The sequence below is a fragment of the Castor canadensis genome, chromosome 16 (genome assembly GCF_047511655.1).
Source record: "Castor canadensis chromosome 16, mCasCan1.hap1v2, whole genome shotgun sequence".
Classification (NCBI taxonomy): Eukaryota; Metazoa; Chordata; class Mammalia; order Rodentia; family Castoridae; genus Castor; species Castor canadensis.
This window is the reverse complement of record NC_133401.1, coordinates 81,433,248-81,453,393: the sequence shown is the minus strand read 5'-3', so window position 1 is coordinate 81,453,393 and position 20,146 is coordinate 81,433,248. Positions and strand designations below refer to the sequence as shown.

At 35.5% G+C, this 20,146-nt stretch overlaps 1 long non-coding RNA gene and 1 other non-coding gene across 2 annotated transcripts in view; one reads left to right on the top strand and one right to left on the bottom strand.

Annotated features, from left to right (window-relative positions):
- LOC141418235 (uncharacterized) overlaps positions 1-20,146 on the bottom strand; it is a 1,454,649-nt gene that overhangs the window by 673,152 nt on the left and 761,351 nt on the right. The window lies entirely within an intron of this gene.
- Positions 8,688-8,794, top strand: LOC141418263 (U6 spliceosomal RNA). Its single transcript, XR_012442947.1, has one exon. It is a non-coding gene; the product is annotated as a U6 spliceosomal RNA (small nuclear RNA).

Genomic DNA, 20,146 nt, shown 5'->3' with positions numbered 1-20,146 from the left:
GGAAAGTATTTTATTCTTAGTATTCTTTCTATATACTTTTATTGAAAAAGTATACAAGTATTCCCTCACCCACTATTATATTTTACTCATCAGTTAATTTATCACTCCTATCTTTAAATACATGCAATGTACACTTTCAGGGAAGAGAAAGGGTTTCTTAAAAATTCAAAAGAAAATAAGCCTCTCTGTGCATATATACACATGTATATGAGTTAAGATTTTTACATATGTGCTGTGTTATTTTAAGGCATGTGTATTAAATTCTCAAAACATGATGATTTCACTTTCAGTTTATCCGTGTCACCATTCAGGTTTGCTGCTGACCAAGATTTATCTTGGCATCTCACATGAACTGATAATTTTAAAAGCTCTCATAAATATCTCCTGTTAGTTACAGCAGAAATATAGTGTAATTTGGTCAAGAACAATAAGCCAAATGCAACAACAAATCTGACCAGACAACTCAACAATTTGTCTTTTGATGTTCAGACTATTGACCTTCTGTTGATCCAGTATACTCTTGTGTTTAAGTTGAGAAAAATGTGAATAGCCTTTTTTTGTTTTTACTACGTTTTGGCCTTCTACTGCTACTGTCATGACAAATTAGCATAAATTTAGTAGTTTAAACCAAGACAACTTATTACCTTATAGTAATGTAGGTAAAAAACCCAAAATAGTTCCTACTTGGCTAAAATCAGTGTCAGACTGTCAGACTGAATTCTGGGAGCACTAAGGAGAAACTGTTTTCTTGACAGTCTGTTTCTAGAGGCCACCCCTATTCCTTTGCTCATAACTCCTTTCTGCTATCTTTAAAGCCAGCAAAGCCTGGTGAGTCTTTCATACATCATATCACTAATAGTGACTCTTCTACCTCCCTTCCCTACATTTAAAGACTCTTATATATTGGGTCCATTTGGATAATCCAGCATTGGTGGTACTCAAAGTTTGGACTCAGGGCTTTAGACAGGCATTTAATTGCTTTAACTATGCTTCTGGCCCTTTTTGCTCTGTTTCTTCTGGTGACCAGGTCTCATTTTTGCCCAGGCTAGCATGCACTAGCCTCCTGATCCTCCTGTGTTGGCTCCCTACATCGCTGGAATGATAGGTGTGTATTGCCACTCCCATATTTTTTCCTGTTGAGATGAAGTCTAGGTTGGCCTGGAACTGCACCCTCCAAATCTCAGCCTCTCAGCTATCTAGGACTAGAGATGTGAGCCAGCAGCATCAGCCTACAATTGCTCATTTTTTAAGGTCAGTTAATTAGTAATGTTAATTGCTTTTGCAGCCTCAAGCCTCTTTTGCCATGTAATGTGACACAGCCACAGATGCAGGGGATTGGAGCATGAGTGTTTTAGAGGTCATTCTTCTTATCACATAGGGATTACTCATAAGCCCTAAATAAGAGCTCATAAACTTCAAAGCGTATCTATGCAAAGTCTGGAGCTTTCTGGGAGCCTTCTGAAACTTGCTTCTAGCTCACATCCTATTCATTTCATCACAACTAGATAAAAGCTGAATAAGTACTTTGAACTTTTCATAAATCTTTAAAATTGTATCACCAATTTTAAGCATAATTTCATGTTTATACTTTGAAAAGTGTCTTGCCTAAATCTAATCAAATGCTTCATTTGGGAGCTATGCCCTAACAGTGGTATATTGCAGGTGAAAAGCTATCTTAATCAGAATTAAGAGGCAAATGTAAATACAGATAGACGTTGCTCAATGATATATCTTCATTATGAAAATGTGCTGATAGTTTCTTTTCTTTTTTTTTCTTTTTAAAAAATTATTACTGTACTGGGGGTACACTGTGACATTTGCCAAAGCTCTTGCAATATATCACAGTGATTTCACCTCCTCCATCAATCTCCTTTGTCTCCCCTCCCCCATTCTTGGAATAGTTTCAACAGATCTCATGTTTCCACTTCTATACATAGCATAGTTCCACTACATCCACACCAGTTTATTGTGTGAACATCAGTGACTGCACCTACACAAATCTTTATAGTGAACTTCCAACATACCTTGGCTAGATGGTAAATACCACGCTAACCTTAAATGTGCTGAATACCACTCCAGCCTTAAATGAAAAATGAAGCATCATTATGTTTTTGTGACTGTATAATAAGAAAAAACAAAATCAAGATATTAAAATAAAAGTAGAATTCACAGAGTGTGACTTCCATTGTTCATGGATCTCTATATCTGAAATCTCACAATCATTCTTTAGAAGGAGACAACAAAGAAGAAAACTAAGAAAAAAATTTTCTACACCATACAAGAGCAAAGTCTGGCATTTTACCAGTCTTTTCTTATATGTCAGTTCTTATCCAACTACTTACCTTTTCATCACATATTCTTTTCCATAAGCCAGGAACTACTTATCTACTTACTCATTCATTTATTCACTGATTCATCACATGTTTACTGAATTCCTACCACTTCTTAGGTTCATTTGGAATATCAAGGAAAGAAACAACCTGAGGAACAATTATTTTTTTAAATGGCTTTAATTTATAAGGGCAAATGACTCCTCCCCTGGTAGCCTAGTCTGGTAGGCTGGTAGAATAAGTCACTTGGTCTTGAAACTCAGGTTGTCTTACTGAGTATATGGCTAGTTTATGCGTCAGTCTCTATAGGAGTCTATTGTCTGCTAAAGAAACACTGTAAGATTTCAGGTATAGAGATGCATAAGCAATGAGAGTCAAACTTTGTGAGTTCTATTCTTAGTTTAATATCTCTGATTTTGTTTTTTGATTGTCTATGCCAGTCAATGAGATGAATTATATGAACCCACCCCATGTGTTCATCCCTTAACACTTCTCTTTCTCCTTTTATCTGGGTGAAAATGGAGATTAATTCATAAAGTAGCTTTGCTACTCACATTTCAGAGAGCAGAACCACAGTGTGGGCAAGGGCTAAGCCCTCATGCACCTGCCTAAAGAAGTGTGCCTCAGTAGGGTTTTCAAACCAGCGATGCCACACTGGACTGTCATTTGAGCCAGAAATAAGTTTTTATTAAAGGAGGGATAATAGAGTAACAGAAGGGTGAATTTGATCTAAGCAGATTAGATATATATATATATAGAAATATCACAATAAAAGCCCTTTTGTACAATTAATAAATGCTAATAAAGAAATGTTTTTATTGCAGTAGGCATTGAGATGTTGGGTTTTATGTCAGCAGTGTAACTGCATAGACACACAAAATAATGTGAATGAAAAAAATTACTTTAAAACTACATCATTCAGGTTACATAAGGAATAATTGTGCTCTTCAGAATATAAAAAGCCTTAGAACAATATTCAATAAGATCTGGATCGTTATCACTTATGGCGAAATAGAACAGCTAATAATAGAGAGAAAAGTGAAGCCTGAGAGAGAGTTCACTGTCAATAGATTCTAAAAGCACATGCCAAGAAGTACTTTCTAGATGGAACAGCATCTCTTGAAGCTGTAATCCCATAGACTGTGCATTAAAAAAAGTTCATAATTGAAGGGAATTTTCTTAAAATCTACAGAATCTAAGCCATACTAGCAAAGATGCTTGTGAAAGAATCTAAGCCATACTAGCAAAGATGCTTGTGAAAGATCTGAGCTGAGAAAATAGATTATGTGTGGGGACAGTTTCTGTAAAAGTTCAGACCAGGAAGACCCAAATGATGACAAAACAAGGAAAAGATTCCCAAAGTTTTTGTTAAAGTGGAAAGTGTTGGCAAAGAGTGGATAAAACTTTTGTCTAAACATCTCTCTGAATATCAGAACAAAGATGGGGCAATTAGTTTAACAAAAGAAGATTTCACTATTGCTTCACAAAGCAGGAGAAAACAAAAATAAAATAAAATGAAACAGGGAAAATCCAGATAAGACAAAGGGCAGACATATGGGAAATACAGAAAAGGGTGTAATGGATGGAAATTCTAACAGTGACCAAAATGAATGAAAGCTAAAAAAAATTTGTAGAGAAAATAGATATTTATAAATAGTAGGAAAAGGGTATAAAAAAATACAGTAAGATATCATTGAAGGTCAAATTTCTAAATAAATACATGTATCTAGATAATTAAAAGGAAAACTTTATTCAGGAAAAAATGATCTAGAATAGTAAACACAGGATAGATTAGATGATAATATTGTATCTTAATGCTAAAGAATAAACAGATTCACAAAAGATGAAATATTTCTTTAAAACTTTCAGACTGGAATATATATATAATATATATATTATATATATATTATATATATAATATATATATATATAACATCTTCCTACTTATCTCCCCCATGAAGCTGGAATTATAGGTGTGTGCCACTGTGCCCTACCTGAGGGTAGTATAAAATTTTATATAGCTGCATTCAGAAGTAGAAGGTCCATAGAAAAGACAAGATAAAATTAATTGACTAAATAAATGCCTGCTAATATATAAAGAAAAAGAAAATGTTATAAGAACTCTTTACCCCACCATGGTTTCCCTGATATAAATAGTCTATCAATAACAATTTTTGAATACAGCTGAAGATGTATTTTTCATGAGTCTTAATTTAGAAAAGCAAAGAAAACTTTTTTTTGAGACAGGATTTCATTATGTTACTTAGTCTGGCCTTGAACTCAGCATCTTCTTGCCACAGCCTCCCAAGTACCTAGGCCTACATATGCACACAGCAATACCCTGCTAAAGAAAATTATTAGATGATGTTAAGCAGGTGTCAGGATTCCCAGCATTAAACATTTTTATCCTTGGTATTGAGATTTATGCATGATGGTGAAAGATCACAATTTAACTTATATCCCCTGTCAAGCCAGAAACTATACAATTAATTAAAATGAGTGTAAGTAAAGGAAAAGAAATGGAAATTTTGAGAAAGGAGAAAGAGGAGGGCAAGAGGAACTGGAATGTTTACTGCTAAAAGTACTAATCGTCTACCTTGGTTCAAAAATGCTATTTATATCAAGAATAATATAAATTAATAAAGCTATTAAAATCTCACAGTCTAAATCAACTGACCCTGAGGGAAAATACAACATTTTGATACTTGATTAGCAAAGCCAAATCCAACTCTAGATTGTTATATACACCAAAATAAAGTTCTTTGGGAAATTACAAAATAAATGGACATACAGAGTTACATTAGCAAAACAAGTAGATTGCAGACTTTGCATTGCACAATATATACAAATAAAATGGATATGTGAAAAAAATGAAAAAATGAAAAGCCTAAATGGTGTGATTAAACCAGCCTAAACATTCACAAATTGTATATTATAGAATAGTAGAAATAGACCACTAATGGTAAACACAAGGGTGGTCCACAGGCAACAGATCAATCAATAGTGTTCATGGAACATTTACAAAAAATAAAAGCAGATTAGGAAAGAAAACTTCATTTGAGTTGACAAGTGGAAAAGTACAGAAAATCTTATCTGATGTGAAGGTAATAAACTGTGATATTAATAACAAACAAGGAACAAAAGTTCATTTTGTCTATAAATGAAAAGACTTCTTTTAAAGTATATAATAACAGAATCCAACAACACATTAAACAGATCTTATGCTCTGATCAAGTCGGTTTCATTCCAGGAATGCAAGGATGGTACAACATATACAAATCAATAATTATAATACAATGAATAAACAGAATCAAGGACAAAAGCCACATAATCTTCTCAATGGATTCAGAAAAAGCCTTTGACGAAATTCAGTATCCTTTCATGATAAAAGTTGTGAAGAAACTAAGAATAGAAGGTGCATTCCTCAACCTTATAAAGATCACATATGACAAACCTATACCCAGCATGATACTAAGTGGCTAAAAACTGAAACTATTTCCTCCAAAATGAGGAACAAGGCAAGGGTGTCCACTCTCCCCACTCTTACTTGACATAGTACTGGACTTCCTAACCAGAGAAATAAGATAGGAGAAAGAAATAAATGAAATTCAAATAGGAAAGAAAGAAGTCAAATTGTCACTATTTGCAGATGATATGATCTTATACCTGAAAGACCTAAAAATTCAAACAAAAACCTAATAGATTTCATAAAAACATTCCACAAAGTAACAGGATACAAACCAGTAGTATTTCTGTATACAAACAATGAACAGTCTGAGAAAGAAATCAGGAACCCAATAAGAAAAACAGTGATATCTCAGGATTTCTAGAAAATAATGATAATGTAAACACTATTTAAAGAGCTCTATGAGGAAAATTTATCAATTTACATAATGATAAAAGCTTTGAAATCATGAAAATCAATCAACTATGTGTTAGACTCAAACTTTAAGAATAGCTACATGCACCAACAAGAATAAAAATAATATGTTACAAACAAAAAATAAAAATAAAACCAAATGCTTGCTCATTAGGGAGAAAAGATTAAATAGCTAAGTTTATAAAAATATATTATTAAACATAGATGCAATTATATTGTAAGGGGAAAGGTAAAATATTACAGCAGAAAGAACAAATATGTTTTGAAACAGAGAGAAATAATAAAACTAAAAAGCTTCTGTTCATCAAAAGAAATGGTCTCTAAACTGAAGAGAACACCCACAGAGTGGGAGAAAATATTTGCCAGTTACACATCAGACAAAGGACTGATAACCAGAATATATAGGGAACTTAAAAAACTAAATTCTCCTAAAACTAATGAACCAATAAAGAAATGGGCAAATGAACTAAACAGAACTTTCTCAAAAGAAGAAATTCAAATGGCCACAAAACACATGAAAAAATGCTCACCACCTCTAGCAATAAAGGAAATGCAAATTAAAACCACGCTAAGATTCCACCTCACCCCTGTTAGAATAGCCATCATCAGCAACACCACCAACAACAGGTGTTGGTGAGGATGCGGGAAAAAGGAACCCTCTTACACTGTTGGTGGGAATGTAAACTAGTACAACCACTCTGGAAAAAAATTTGGAGGCTACTTAAAAAGCTAGACATCGATCTACCATTTGATCCAGCAATACCACTCTTGGGGATATACCCAAAAGACTGTTACTCCAGAGGCACCTGCACACCCATGTTTATTGCGGCACTATTCACAATAGCCAAGTTATGGAAACAGCCAAGATTCCCCACCACTGACGAATGGATTAAGAAAATGTGGTATCTATACACAAAGGAATTTTATGCAGCCATGAAGAAGAATGAAATGTTATCATTCGCTGGTAAATGGATGGAATTGGAGAACATCATTCTGAGTGAGGTTAGCCTGGCCCAAAAGACCAAAAATCATATGTTCTCCCTCATATTCGGACATTAGATCAAGGGCAAACACAACAAGGGGATTGGACTTTGATCACAAGATAAAAGTGAGAGCACACAAGGGAGGGGTGAGGATAGGTAAAACACCTAAAAAACTAGCTAGCATTTGTTGCCCTTAACGCAGAGAAACTACAGCAGATACTTTAAAGCAACTGAGGCCAATAGGAGAAGGGGACCAGGAACTAGAGGAAAGATTATATCAAAAAGAATTAACCTAGAAGGTAACACACACACACAGGAAATTAATGTGAGTCAACTCCCTGTATGGCTATCCTTACCTCAACTAGCAAAAACCCTTTGTCCTTCCTATTATTGCTTATACTCTCTCTTCAACAAAATTAGAGATAAGGGCAGAATAGTTTCTGCCAGGTACCCAGGGGGTGGGGGGGGTGGGGGGGAGAGGGAGGGGGCGGAGTGGGTGGTAAGGGAGGGGGTGGGGGCAGGGGGAGAAATGACACAAGCATTGTATGCACATATGAAAAAAAAAGAAACAGAAATAGTCACAGAATGAAAACATGTTAAAAGAACCACAAGAAACTACTGCTCTTAATTTTTCAAAAAAGCAAATAAGTTTCTATAAAATATAAGTTACAAAAATAGAACTCAGAGGAGAAAGGCAACTTTCAATCTCTTTCTATTAGGTGAGCATAATACATTAAAGAATTAAGCACAAACAAAATAAACATTAAATGTCAATCTCAGGTATAATATCAATGCAGAATTTGCAAATAAAATTTTATGATTTGAATCCTTTAACACATTAAAGGAAACACATCATGGACCACTGGGATTTATTCCAAGAATTCAAAGCAATTCAATTGCATAAAAATGAAATGTTAATGTAAGTCTTCATATTTACATATTTGAAGGGAAAAATATAAAGTATGTCTTATGCTGAAAAAGTATATGGTAGTATTACATTACAACACTGAAAACTTAGGAAGATCAATGCACATAATGGTACATGCCTGAAATCCCAGTTATCAGGAGGCTGAGGCAGGAGGATTGTCTTTGAGACTAGCCTGGGTTACATAGTGACATCCTGCCTCAAACAAACAAAATTTAACAATGTAAGATTTGTCTGCAATTCCACAATTTGAAAGAATCATCTGTCTTAGCCCAAAGCCAGAACTACCATTAGTGAAAAACTCTAAAAGTTAAGACTTCAAATTGCACTATCATTGTTTCCTTAAAAAATCTGTCCTCAAAATTTAAAGATGATTATTTAAGGTTAATGAACAGAAACAGGAAGAAGTAAGGAAGGGGATAAAACTACATGTTGACATAGTATCATGGTATACTTAAAAATCCCAAGAAGCTATTGAAAAACTGCTATAATCAAGGGAACATGATATCCATTTTCAAAAATAATGTAAAAATTAGTATATCTTATATAAATAATAAAATTAGGAGTAAGTGCTTCCTTCAGTAGCACATATACTAAAACTGGAAAGATACAGAGAAGATTAGTGTGGCCCCTGCACAAGGATGACATGCAAATTCGAAAAGTGTTCCATAATTTTTAGAGGTATAAGGATGTGTATTGAAAGCTGTTAAAAAAAACGGGGGTGTGGGTGGGTGGTAAAAAGTAATTGAAGGGATTGAATGGACCAAAGTAAAGTACACATACTGAGGGCATACACTGAGACACCCATTTGTAAATCAACTTAAATATTAATAATGAAAACCAGGTCTGTAAAATAGTACAGTGTGGGGGGAAAGTGGGGAGGGTAAAGGAAGGAGATGAAGGTGATGGTATATGGATGATGAACTTTACACACCTATATGGAACAGAACTAAAAAACCTCTTGCAGATGCTTTAAGTGGGCTGGGAGGGGGCTGAGGGGGAGAGACGATGGGGACAATGTAAGTAATGTACAATATAAGTCTAATCGGAATTGTCACTACAAATATCTCCCCCCCCATATAATGAATATACTGTAATAAAAATTATGATAATAAAAGCAAGTAAAAATAAGTTATAAGGAAAAAGATACAATAAAAATATTTTAATAATGACCAAAGTCAAGTACACAGCCATGAAAGAACTGATACATGCAAAGTTTATTTGAAGCATGTTTGAAAGCACTACAAAAGATTATAAAAGATTTGAAGGTGGCAAAGTATAACCCAGATGCTGGATAGTTCTCTGTATCTAGATTTGTTAATTTATTCTCAATGAAGATAACAATAAAGTTTTAAAGTAAGGAAGATAATCTTGAGTATGCATGGAGCAGAAATTTTTAAAAAATTAACAACTGAAATGAGAGGAAATAGTGTAAAGCTTGAATAATTAAAATAATATATTGCAGAATCATTAATAAGTAGACAATAATAATAGATACATAGGTAGGTAATAGGTACAAGAAAATCCTAAAAAGGAAACATAGGGATAAAGTAATAATTTAAGTAGGAAGAAAATGATAGACTATTAGTGGATGGTCTTGGCACAATGAGGAATATAATAATCTAATATTCAATATACACAACAACCTGCACAAGATATGTTACGATCCTATAATTCAAAGGGATGACACTCTTAGTATGTATAGCTATATATTTAGAACATTGATGAGAAGAGCATCAACACAATACAAAAATGAGAAAGCTATATGAATATTCACATTACAGAAAAGTATAAACAGGTTTTAAAGATATGCAAAGATACAAAACATTTGTGATATTAAGAAAACTATTATTTACAACTGTACTGAAGTAACATATTTTATCTATAATTATGTAAGTGAAAATTCAGTAATACATTCTGTGTGGGAAAATGATATCTTCATATACATTTAGTAGAAATATAAGTAAGTGAAATCTAGGTATGAAGTCATTTAGCAATAGTTACCAGGACTACAAATAAATAATAAGTCTTGACCAGGCAGATATACCATTAGGAAGATCTCCTTCGGATACATACTTGCTCCTGTGCCAGATGACCTGGATAGATGTACATTCATTCATTGTAGAACTTGAAAGAGATTGGAAGCAAATAACAATTGTTTAAGTTACAAAAAAATACAAGGAAAAGAAAATATGTGAGGTTGAAAACTTAAATAAGAAACAAGGCAAAGTGAAGAATCTATTATCCTAAGTGGGTCCCAATGGGCTGAGGGAATGACAAGATGAGAAATACGAATGGTAGGGAAATATTTTCAATTTTTCGTTAGGTACCATTGTAAAAATGGTTTGTTTTGTGACTAATATGAATGTAATTTTCATCCAAGGATTATATGAGAATGAAATAAAAAATTAAAATGCTTTTTTACTCTACCATCCAACTTCTATGCCATTGCCCTGTAGATGCAACTTCAGACATCTCTTTATCACCTTGAATAAAGGGAAAATAATGGCAAACCAGGAGCCAAGGGTTAACTCAAAATAAACCATCAGCAAATTCACATTTGGCTATTCCAGGGGTGGAAAAAATTGAATTGGTAATTTCCAATAACTCCATATTTTTTCTTCTTTGGAGGGCAGAATATGCTCTCAGTGTGTTTGGTCCAGAAGGAAAACCTCTTTCTACATTAAAGGACAACAAAATTGGAATCCCAGTGCAAACTTGATTTTAAAGTTATGTTTTCTTGTTCAGTTTGACAATAAGAGAACAGTTTTCCTCTTTGTCATCATCGGTCTTGTCTGTGGTATATTGTGTTTTAAGAACATGAAGGAAAGCTATACAGAAAGAGAGCTATAACATAAGTCAACCTGCCATTCGGCACACTAATTCTCTAAACATCTCACTGACGAGTGACAGGTACCTGGCCCCATGTGCAGCAGAAAAAGAAAATCACCAGATGACAAGGAGAAAATGTCCAGAGGAGAAGCACATATACATGTTTCAGGATAGTTTTCAATCTCCAATGCCCACATGTATGATGTTTCATCTCACGTATCATGAGCAGGTAATACAGACATCATAGCCAGCAACTCTTTGAGCACTTCCGTTGCATCATTAAACCTCACAGAAACCAGGTGACATGGACATTGCACCCCCATTGTGCAATTGTAAAAACATGCTCAAAGAGAGCAAGCATCTCGTCTAAGGCCACACAGATTAGAACTGAGGTCCAAATCCAAGCTCCCTTTGATCTCAAAGTCCACATTTCTTTAAATCACCACACACTATCTCCAGCATTTAAGTAGATTGTTGAATTAGAAAGTGACCAATGAAAATAGCAATGTTTGATAGCTCTGGATATAAAATTACAACTGAAATTAGTAAAGTATTTTTATAGATTAGCAGAATTAATTTTTTAACATGGAAAGACAAAAAGATAACTTTATGTTACTGCTGTTTACCTTTTCCTTTGACACACAGAGCTTTTAAACCTGAGGTTCAAGGTTATTTATTGGGTGTAGGTAAGTTAGAAACCAAATGTTCCAAAAGGTAAATCCACTATTACAGACAACATAATACAGATCATGGTGAATACCTGCCCATCCTCACTCTCACTCTTAGTAGCATGTGTTGACTATAGATGCTTTTTCTCTCCATGAAACTATGATAGTTCGAAAAAAACTGCACAAGTATTAAACAGACAACTTTCAGTGATATTTTATTACAAAGTACCAATGCCTTGTGTTCTTGAGTTCCCTTCTGCCTTACTTTCACTATTTAACAATAATTGGAAAAGGTCCAAGCCAGGCGGAGGGTAAAAAAAGGAAGTAAAGAAGGTGAGTATAGTTGATGCTTTTTCTACGCAAGAATGAATATCAATGTTTAAGCTTATTGAAATCACTATAAGGAGACTAAGGTAGAAAGAAGAAAATTCAACCAATTCAGGATATAATACATTTACACATGGAAATGTCATAATGAAAATCCCTGCATAACGATCTTAAACAAAAATATCATTTTTTAAATGAAGGACAGGCAGGCAAAACAGATTCTGTCTGGGGTCTGGTACCAGTGAGGGGGGAGGACATAAGGAAAGGGTGTATGAGGTGCATATGGTGGAAATATTTTGTACTCATGTATGAAAATGGAAAAATGAGACTGTTGAAACTATTCTAAGAATGGGAGGGGAGGGGATAAAGGAGAATGATGGGAGGGGTGAATTCGACTATGATATATAGTACAAACTTTGATAAATGTCACAATAAAATAAAAATAAATGTCATGTAATTAAAAATAACTGGATTCAAACCAAAACTAATGCAGTTAACTGGGCTTTCACACCCAGTTAGCCAGCAAATAAGAATTATTCTAATGTATATTTAGAGAAAGAAAATTGGGTCTACGTCTTTTTCTCCCTAAAAAGAATTAAGTTTTGGTTTTGGATCTCACATGAACCTGAACTGTGGCCATTCCTGTGGAAATCTATGGTCTATACAAATAATCAAACAAACTGAAGGCTAAAGGGTATTTTAATTAAACAGATCCAGGTAGAGAAGCATTTTTGTGATCTTCTCCTGTCTCAAGGCCTTTGCATACATTCACTGCTTCTTCCTTGGAATAGCGGTCATCAAATGCAGCCTGCGGATGGCTCCTGATCTGGTAAGCCAAAAGTCACTTCTTCTGAGGTTCTACCCTGACCACTCAATCAGCATAAAAACCACCACCAACAAAGCCCATTCACTCTGTGTCACATCACTTTAAAAAAGTTTTAGCTTTTAATTAATTGTTTTCTTTTTAAAATTTTTTTAGTAAAATGTATGTAACACCATTCCTTTGGGCCATACTAGAGTTTGAACTCAGTGCTTCATACTTGCTAGGTAGGCACTCTACTGCTTCAGTCAGTCCACCGGTCATTTTTCTGTGGTTAACTTGAAGATAGGGTCTTGCTTTATACTTGTGCAGACCTGCACTGTAATCTTCCTATTTATGCATCTCCTGATTGCTGGAATGACAAGCACACACCACCATCCCCAGCCACTGGGTGAGATGGAGGGCTTATGAACTTTTTGCCCTGGCTGGTCTTGAACTGCGATCCTCCTGATCTCTGCCTCCCAAGGAGCCATCATTACATACATAAGCCACCACACCCAACTAGAGGCTTGCATTTTTTCCGGAATGGGTCTCAGATCACATTCTTGTGCCTCTCCTCTTCCTGGGATTATTGACATACACCACCACATTCTCCTTGTTTATTGAGATGGGGTCTCACCCACTTTTTGTCAGGACTGGCCTCAAACCACTATTCTACTAATCTCTGCCTCTGAATACTGTGGTTACAGCCATGCACCATAAACGCCTTGGCCTTGTAAATGACTTTTCTTGAATGTCCCTGCAGCCACACGATTGGATTAAATTTGGGCAAAAAGCATAGATGTACAGTGGGTATCTGTTATATCGACAATTTTTTTTAAAGTTTTGCTGGTTAAAATGTGGACTCTTGAAAATTGGGATGAAAAGAAAAGGCTGATATAAAGATATTGTGAGTACAGGTGCATAAATACCATGTATTTATTTAAATAGATGACAGGAGCGTAATTCCTTTGCTGCCCCTTTCTACTGGAGTCTACTATGTCACGTTAGCAGAAGGAGCGGTGTCCTACGGGACTTTTATGTCTCTGGGATTCTGCACTCAGGTAGCGGTGGTTCTGTGGAAGATCACACACTTAATACTCAGTATTTTTGTTTATAAATGAGCTGGAAAGCTCTTCACAACTTTACATGCCGTGCTTTTACAAAAATGGGGGAAAACATCTTTTAGCATTGAAATATTTTGTTGAAATTTGTACATTTGTACATATTTTTTGAGAGAAGAAAATAGGTTGCATGTTTGAGATAAAAAGCAAAGACTGAAGAAGATAGTTAAACTGAATTTCTAATAGAAGTACTTGCAACATCAAAGCTTGTGTAGTCTATTTTTTTTGTGCATGCACTCAGAGCCCCTAGAGCAATAGATGTGTTTTTAATGACTGAAAAAGTAGAAACTGCAATTTATTTTTCCTCAAATAATTAAATCTTTAATTAATTTCACATATAGTTAGCAATAAGCATCATCTTAGTATTGAACTTTCAAGTACCCCTCAGTTTGCTTTTAGCATGCTTCTGTGCCTGCTGGATCTCCTTCAGTCTCATGATCAATTGGAGAACAGCTCTCGAACTTTCACTTCTTAAAAAAAATAAGACACATTGCAATGATATGGGGACTGTTGAGTCAAGAGATACAAATTATATGAAACCATAAAGTGGCATAATTGAGCAAAGCAATTTTGGTGAGAAACTAAAAAGGAGGAGAAAATCATGTAAATGTGATTATTTCTAATTAGAAACAATGAGTAACCAAATCAAATTATACAATGAGGATTTGATTTAGATCCCTGGAGGAAAGCAACACATGCATTTGCATTCATCCCAGCTTCTTCTTTTCTCTTATTACTTCTCAATGTGTTCTCAGACCCTTAATTGTAAGTAAGATGGCTGTCAGCACACATCCTTACAGTAATTCTGGCTATGCACTTTCATGATCCAGTGAAGACTCATGCTCGTTCAACATATGAATCATGCAGAACTCCCTGGGAACTCCCAACACTCTGAGGTCCTCAGTGAGGTGCCATGAGGTGGTGGGAGAAAGTCACAACATGGTTCTGAATTCACTGCCTGGTGCTCCTCTGTAAGCCACAGAGACAGATTTATTCGAAGACCTAGAAAGTGCGCCTAAATTTGTGATAGCTAGCTAGGTAACCTTAGATAAATTATTTTACCACGAATTTTCTTGTAAGGTAGGGTAAGAGAAACAAAATTTAAGAAAGCTCTTTTGAGAAGTTTCTTCACCTACAGTTTGGGGAAGAGCTGGATTACAGACTTCAGGTCTAGCCTAGAAGTGTAATGAGCAGATGAGTAGGTCTCAGTGAATATGTCTAGAATTTCACTCTTCAGAAAGAAAAATCAGAGGTTATTTTAAATGTAGGTTATGTGTGGCTCTTCAGTGTTTTCACATTTGATTTAACAAATGGTTCCTTTTTTTTTCTGATTTCTTTTCCTTATCCTATTCTCCTCAGTCCTTTACAGAGAGAATTTAGTATAGCACACACTTTTGTATTTGAGGCTATACACATTGTTACTTAGAGCGTGAGTATTTGTACTCCAGAGTAGCCTTCCAAACACCTCAATCACTCCCTGTGTTTTTATTTTGCTTTATATCTCCATATAAAATTATGATTCCCTGCATTATGCTACTATTTATTTACTGCCTGACTGCCCTACTTCCATATATGCTCCAGGATAGAAGGTGCACCGTTCTGTTCATTGCTATATCCCATTTTCTAAAACAGTGCCTTGCTCTTAGAATATGCACAATGAACAAATGTTGGGTGAGTGAATATAAATGAGGGACCTTAATATGTTGAGTTTTCAGACCTGCAAACAAAGAAAAGAAAAGAATAGTCCCTGCCTTCATAAGGTACGATTACCACACGTTATCATACCTAACTTAGGACGATGCCATTAATATCCACCCTAACACAGCTTTGATCAAATGATCACCTGTGGGGGGACAAACCAACTGTGAAGACAGTTTTCCAAAAAAATCTCCTAAGCACGGCATTACAAATACTAGCCAAACCAGGACATGGGGATAAAATGAAATTCAAGTGACCTCCAGGTATCAACATGATGATTCTGTAAGTTTGATACCTCAACTTTTTTCATGGCTGAAGTCTTCTTAATCCTGAAGTTATAATTTATGGGGTGCATGCACTATTATTTCAGACTAACAATTCTTAGTGCTACATGATATTCTAGAGTTCTTAAATAAGCAAATGTGTCTCGGTTAAGTGAGCTTGGACAACACTTTCATGGAAAATAGTCTTTAAACGTCAAAATGCTGCATAGTTTTGAAAACTTCTAAGAAGTGTTGCAGGGAAGAAATCATTTTTTTCTGTGGCACTGGAGCTTGAAGTCAGGGTCTTCATCTTGAGCCACTCAACCAGCTCTTTTTTATGAAGGGATTTTCTGAGATAGGGTCTCACAGACTATTTGCAGGAGGTTGGTTTTGAACTGTGATCTTCCTGATCTCTACGTCCTGAGTAGGTAGGATTACAGGCATGAGTTAGTGGCACCTGGCTAGGAAAGAAATAATTTTATTGCTTCAAAAATCCAGTTCATTTCCTCAGTGCATGAATTTTCATCTTCCAAAATAGTATTCTAATGATTTCACTTCAGAAATATCTGTCTGGAGAAGATTCTCCTTGAAGTCAGGGGACTATTTAATTATCTCCTAATGCAGGAGATCAGCATGAAAACACTGAGCAGACACTAAAAGAGGTAGCAAAGTACCTTTCTTTGTGGAGGGCCAAAGGAAAAGCTAAAACAGTTTCAGGGCTAAGAAGAAAAGTGTGTGATTATTAATCCACTGTAAATTTGCTCCAAGACAACTTCTCAGGCCATTTTTCTAAGTCTTGGTACTGGCATGATAGGACCAAAAGGAAAACATTTTGTCCACCCAGTAGAAGGAAAAATCTTCCACAGGAAAGGGAGACAGAAGATGTATTTTTTTTAGTACAAGCAGTTACTTCTATATAATTACTTGATGACAGTGCATTTCTGTCTAGATTTAGTTGGTAATGTACATCAACCAAAGCTCCTGAAGCAGCTCATGACTTTTATCAATAGTGCTGAAAGTTGGAGTTTTATTTTTGAGTCAAGTGTCATATCTAGATCCCCACGTTGGGTCAGGCCTCACCCATGGGGCAAGAGAAACTGTATTGTAATTATCTGTTTCTTCTACTTTTCTACTCATAAAAACATACAAGTTGATGAATTCATTGTCAGGTACTTACAGATTATATCAACTCAGCATACTGTGTTATTTGAGTATTCTTTACAATGACTTCAAAGAAAAACAAATGAGAGAGCCTTTCATCTCAGTCGAATGACCAGGTTTATAATAGTTACAATGGTAGCAGTATGGGAGAAGCTTCCCCTTTTAAGCATCTACTGTATTCTAGGGAACTATTTATAGATACTATTAATTACTTAATTTAAAGCAAAAAGAATCCTATCTCTTTTCACAGATGAGAAAGCTAAGATCCAGATAACTAAACTGATGGATGCCTGGCAGAGAACAAATGTTAGTGCAGGTTCTTCTGACTCCAAAGTCTAGATCCTTGGTGGTTACAATGCAGTTTACAAGTAGGTTGTCTCAGATAAAAGTGACATTGGCTTGTTAGATAAGGAGGTTTTAAGCAAGGAATCACAGTGAAGATTCATAGATACCTCTGTATTCTACTTTCCCATATTGACTCTTCGGAAACAGGTGAAGTTTCTAGAATCTGAAAAGCAGTTCCCAAGTACTTCCTTTTTCTCAAGATGCTCTCATTCTTAAAGAGCTCTATCTGTTATTTCATTGATGCAAATCACAAACCTGAGTTATGTGCAGCTTTTCGTTTTCTTCTATAACTCATGGAGTTCGTCAAAAAATTCTACTGTTATCACTTTCAAATCATGTACACCCTCTGAACCCTTCCTCCAACTCCCACTGTTTCCATCCTGGTCCAATCTGCAATACATATTCCATATGGTGCTTGAATAGTCCCCCATTTGCATGCATGTGTTCACATTTTTTGCACTGTATTCACCCTGTAACCCCTTTTCCCCAACACCTGCCCCCTCCATGGTGCCACAGGCCTACCCTCGGGACAGGACTGTTTCCTATTGAAACTACTCCAGGAATCGGTGGGGGGGTAAAGAAGAACTGTAGAGGGTAGGAATTCACTATGATATATATATATATGATATATATATATATATATCATATATATCATATATATATACACACATATATATATATAGAGAGAGAGAGAGAGACAGAGACAGAGACAGAGAGAGAGAGCACATATAACGGAGTCTACTACTTGAGTCTACTCTCAACATACCAGCTTGAGTGTAAGTCAAACTTGTATGGCCTAATAGGTCATTGCAAATGCTAGTTGTTTTTCTGTAGGAGATGGAAAGCCCTAGGAGATTTGTGAGAATACGTGGGCCTTTTCTTTGCTCTAAACAGCTCCCACTCAGAGCCTCCTCATCTGGGCTGCCCCTGGTCTTGGAATACTCTTGTGGGTGGGACATAGTTCACCCTTTCAGTTCCTTATGTATTTTTTCAAAGGTCTCTCTCTCAGTGTGTCCTTTATACCTACAGAATATAAGTCTCGTGGAAGCAGAGATATTTGTCTTTTAGGCTTCCTACAGTATCCATACCCAAACCTGTCGGAAAAGGGCCAAACACAGAGAAAAGCCCCTTGGTTAGTTTTGTTAGAATGAAAATGATTACACTAACTGACCAAACATAAAATTCAACCCCCCAAACTTATTTACAGTAGAATGTATCTAGATTTTAAATGTTATTCTGTTTGAAAAATAAATAAAATATATAGCCTTACAAGAGCTTAATTTATGTTTGATGGGTAGGAGGTTATTATATTCTTACCACTTGCCAAATCCAAAGTGACACATGTTTAATATGGCGATTTATAAGCCTCTTGGTTCTTAGTCTCTATCCATGTCTGTCAGAGACTTGAAAATAATAGAAAACACAGTTTTGATTCATACAGCACTAACTAAATAGCTTTGATTTAGCCTAATAAATTATTAGAAATACCTGCTACAACTAGCAAGTCACAAAGTACACAGAAATGACAGGACTGTGAACTAGAAAATGCTTAAATCTCTTTGAAGAAAGAGATTAAATAAGTCTTAAGTATTCAATGTATGAATTAACTTTTAAAACATAATGTACACACAGACACATACACACACACACACACACACACACACACAAAATCCTCCACTCACACATACACACATGCAAACAATTTGGTACCAACTATATATATACTCACAAATTTGCTCATCTGTGTATGTTCACAGTCCTGTTATAGCTATGTATACATTTTCACACATACATTTTCATGTATATATATATATATATATATATATATACACAACTATAAATATATATAAATATACAACAAAAATCAATAGAACAGTTGGTATGATTTTCATGAGGTAACTTTTACTAAAAACACCAAATGCCAATAAATCACCTACAAAAAATTTCTTTTAAACAGCTCTATTCACTAAAACAAGGGTAGAAATTTTATGGGAAGCAGATTTAGACTCTAGAGAAGAATTATCTATCAGACAGAATTCTGTTCAACTGCAATGTGAAAGAACAGAGGTAATAGGCTGAGACCACAGCCAGGATAGATTCAGGCAGGCCGGCCCTCAGACGTAATTTGTGCAATAAAGCTGATGGTCCATGAAACAGAATGCTGAGAGATTATGAAAGCTTTTCTTTTGAAGACTAATATGAAACAGTTGACCTTGCAAGATTTGGCATTTTTCAATGTGGTAATCCAGGTTTTTTGGAGGTATTGGGTGTTGAACTCAGGGCCTTACACTTGCTAGGAAGACACACTACTTATTTGAGCCACTCCACCAGTCCTTTGTGTGCTGTTCATTTTTGAGATAGGGTCTTGCTTTATTCTCAGCCAGACTGGACAGCAGTCTTCCCATTTGTGCTTCCCCGTCTAGCTGGAGATGACAGGTACTTACCACCACACCTAGATATTGGTTGAGATGGAACATTTTCCTGGTACTTGAACCACGGTATTTCTGATCTCTGCCCCCCAAGCAGCTAGGATTATAGATTTGAGCTACCATGATTGGTCTCCCTGTTGTTACCCTCATAAACAGTTGAACCTAGACTATCTATAACATAACCTTGTCCATTTTACTTATAGACTCAAAACAGTATAGTCAATGATTGAAAATAGAAGAGTAAGAGACCAGATTTCCAGGCTCAATACTATTGTCAAGCTGCTTCCCAACCCTTTAAAACACATAAGACGATGATTATCTCAGAGTTGGAAGTTCTAGAACTTTTCTTTAAGACCAATGTAAAACAATTCCAAAACCACAA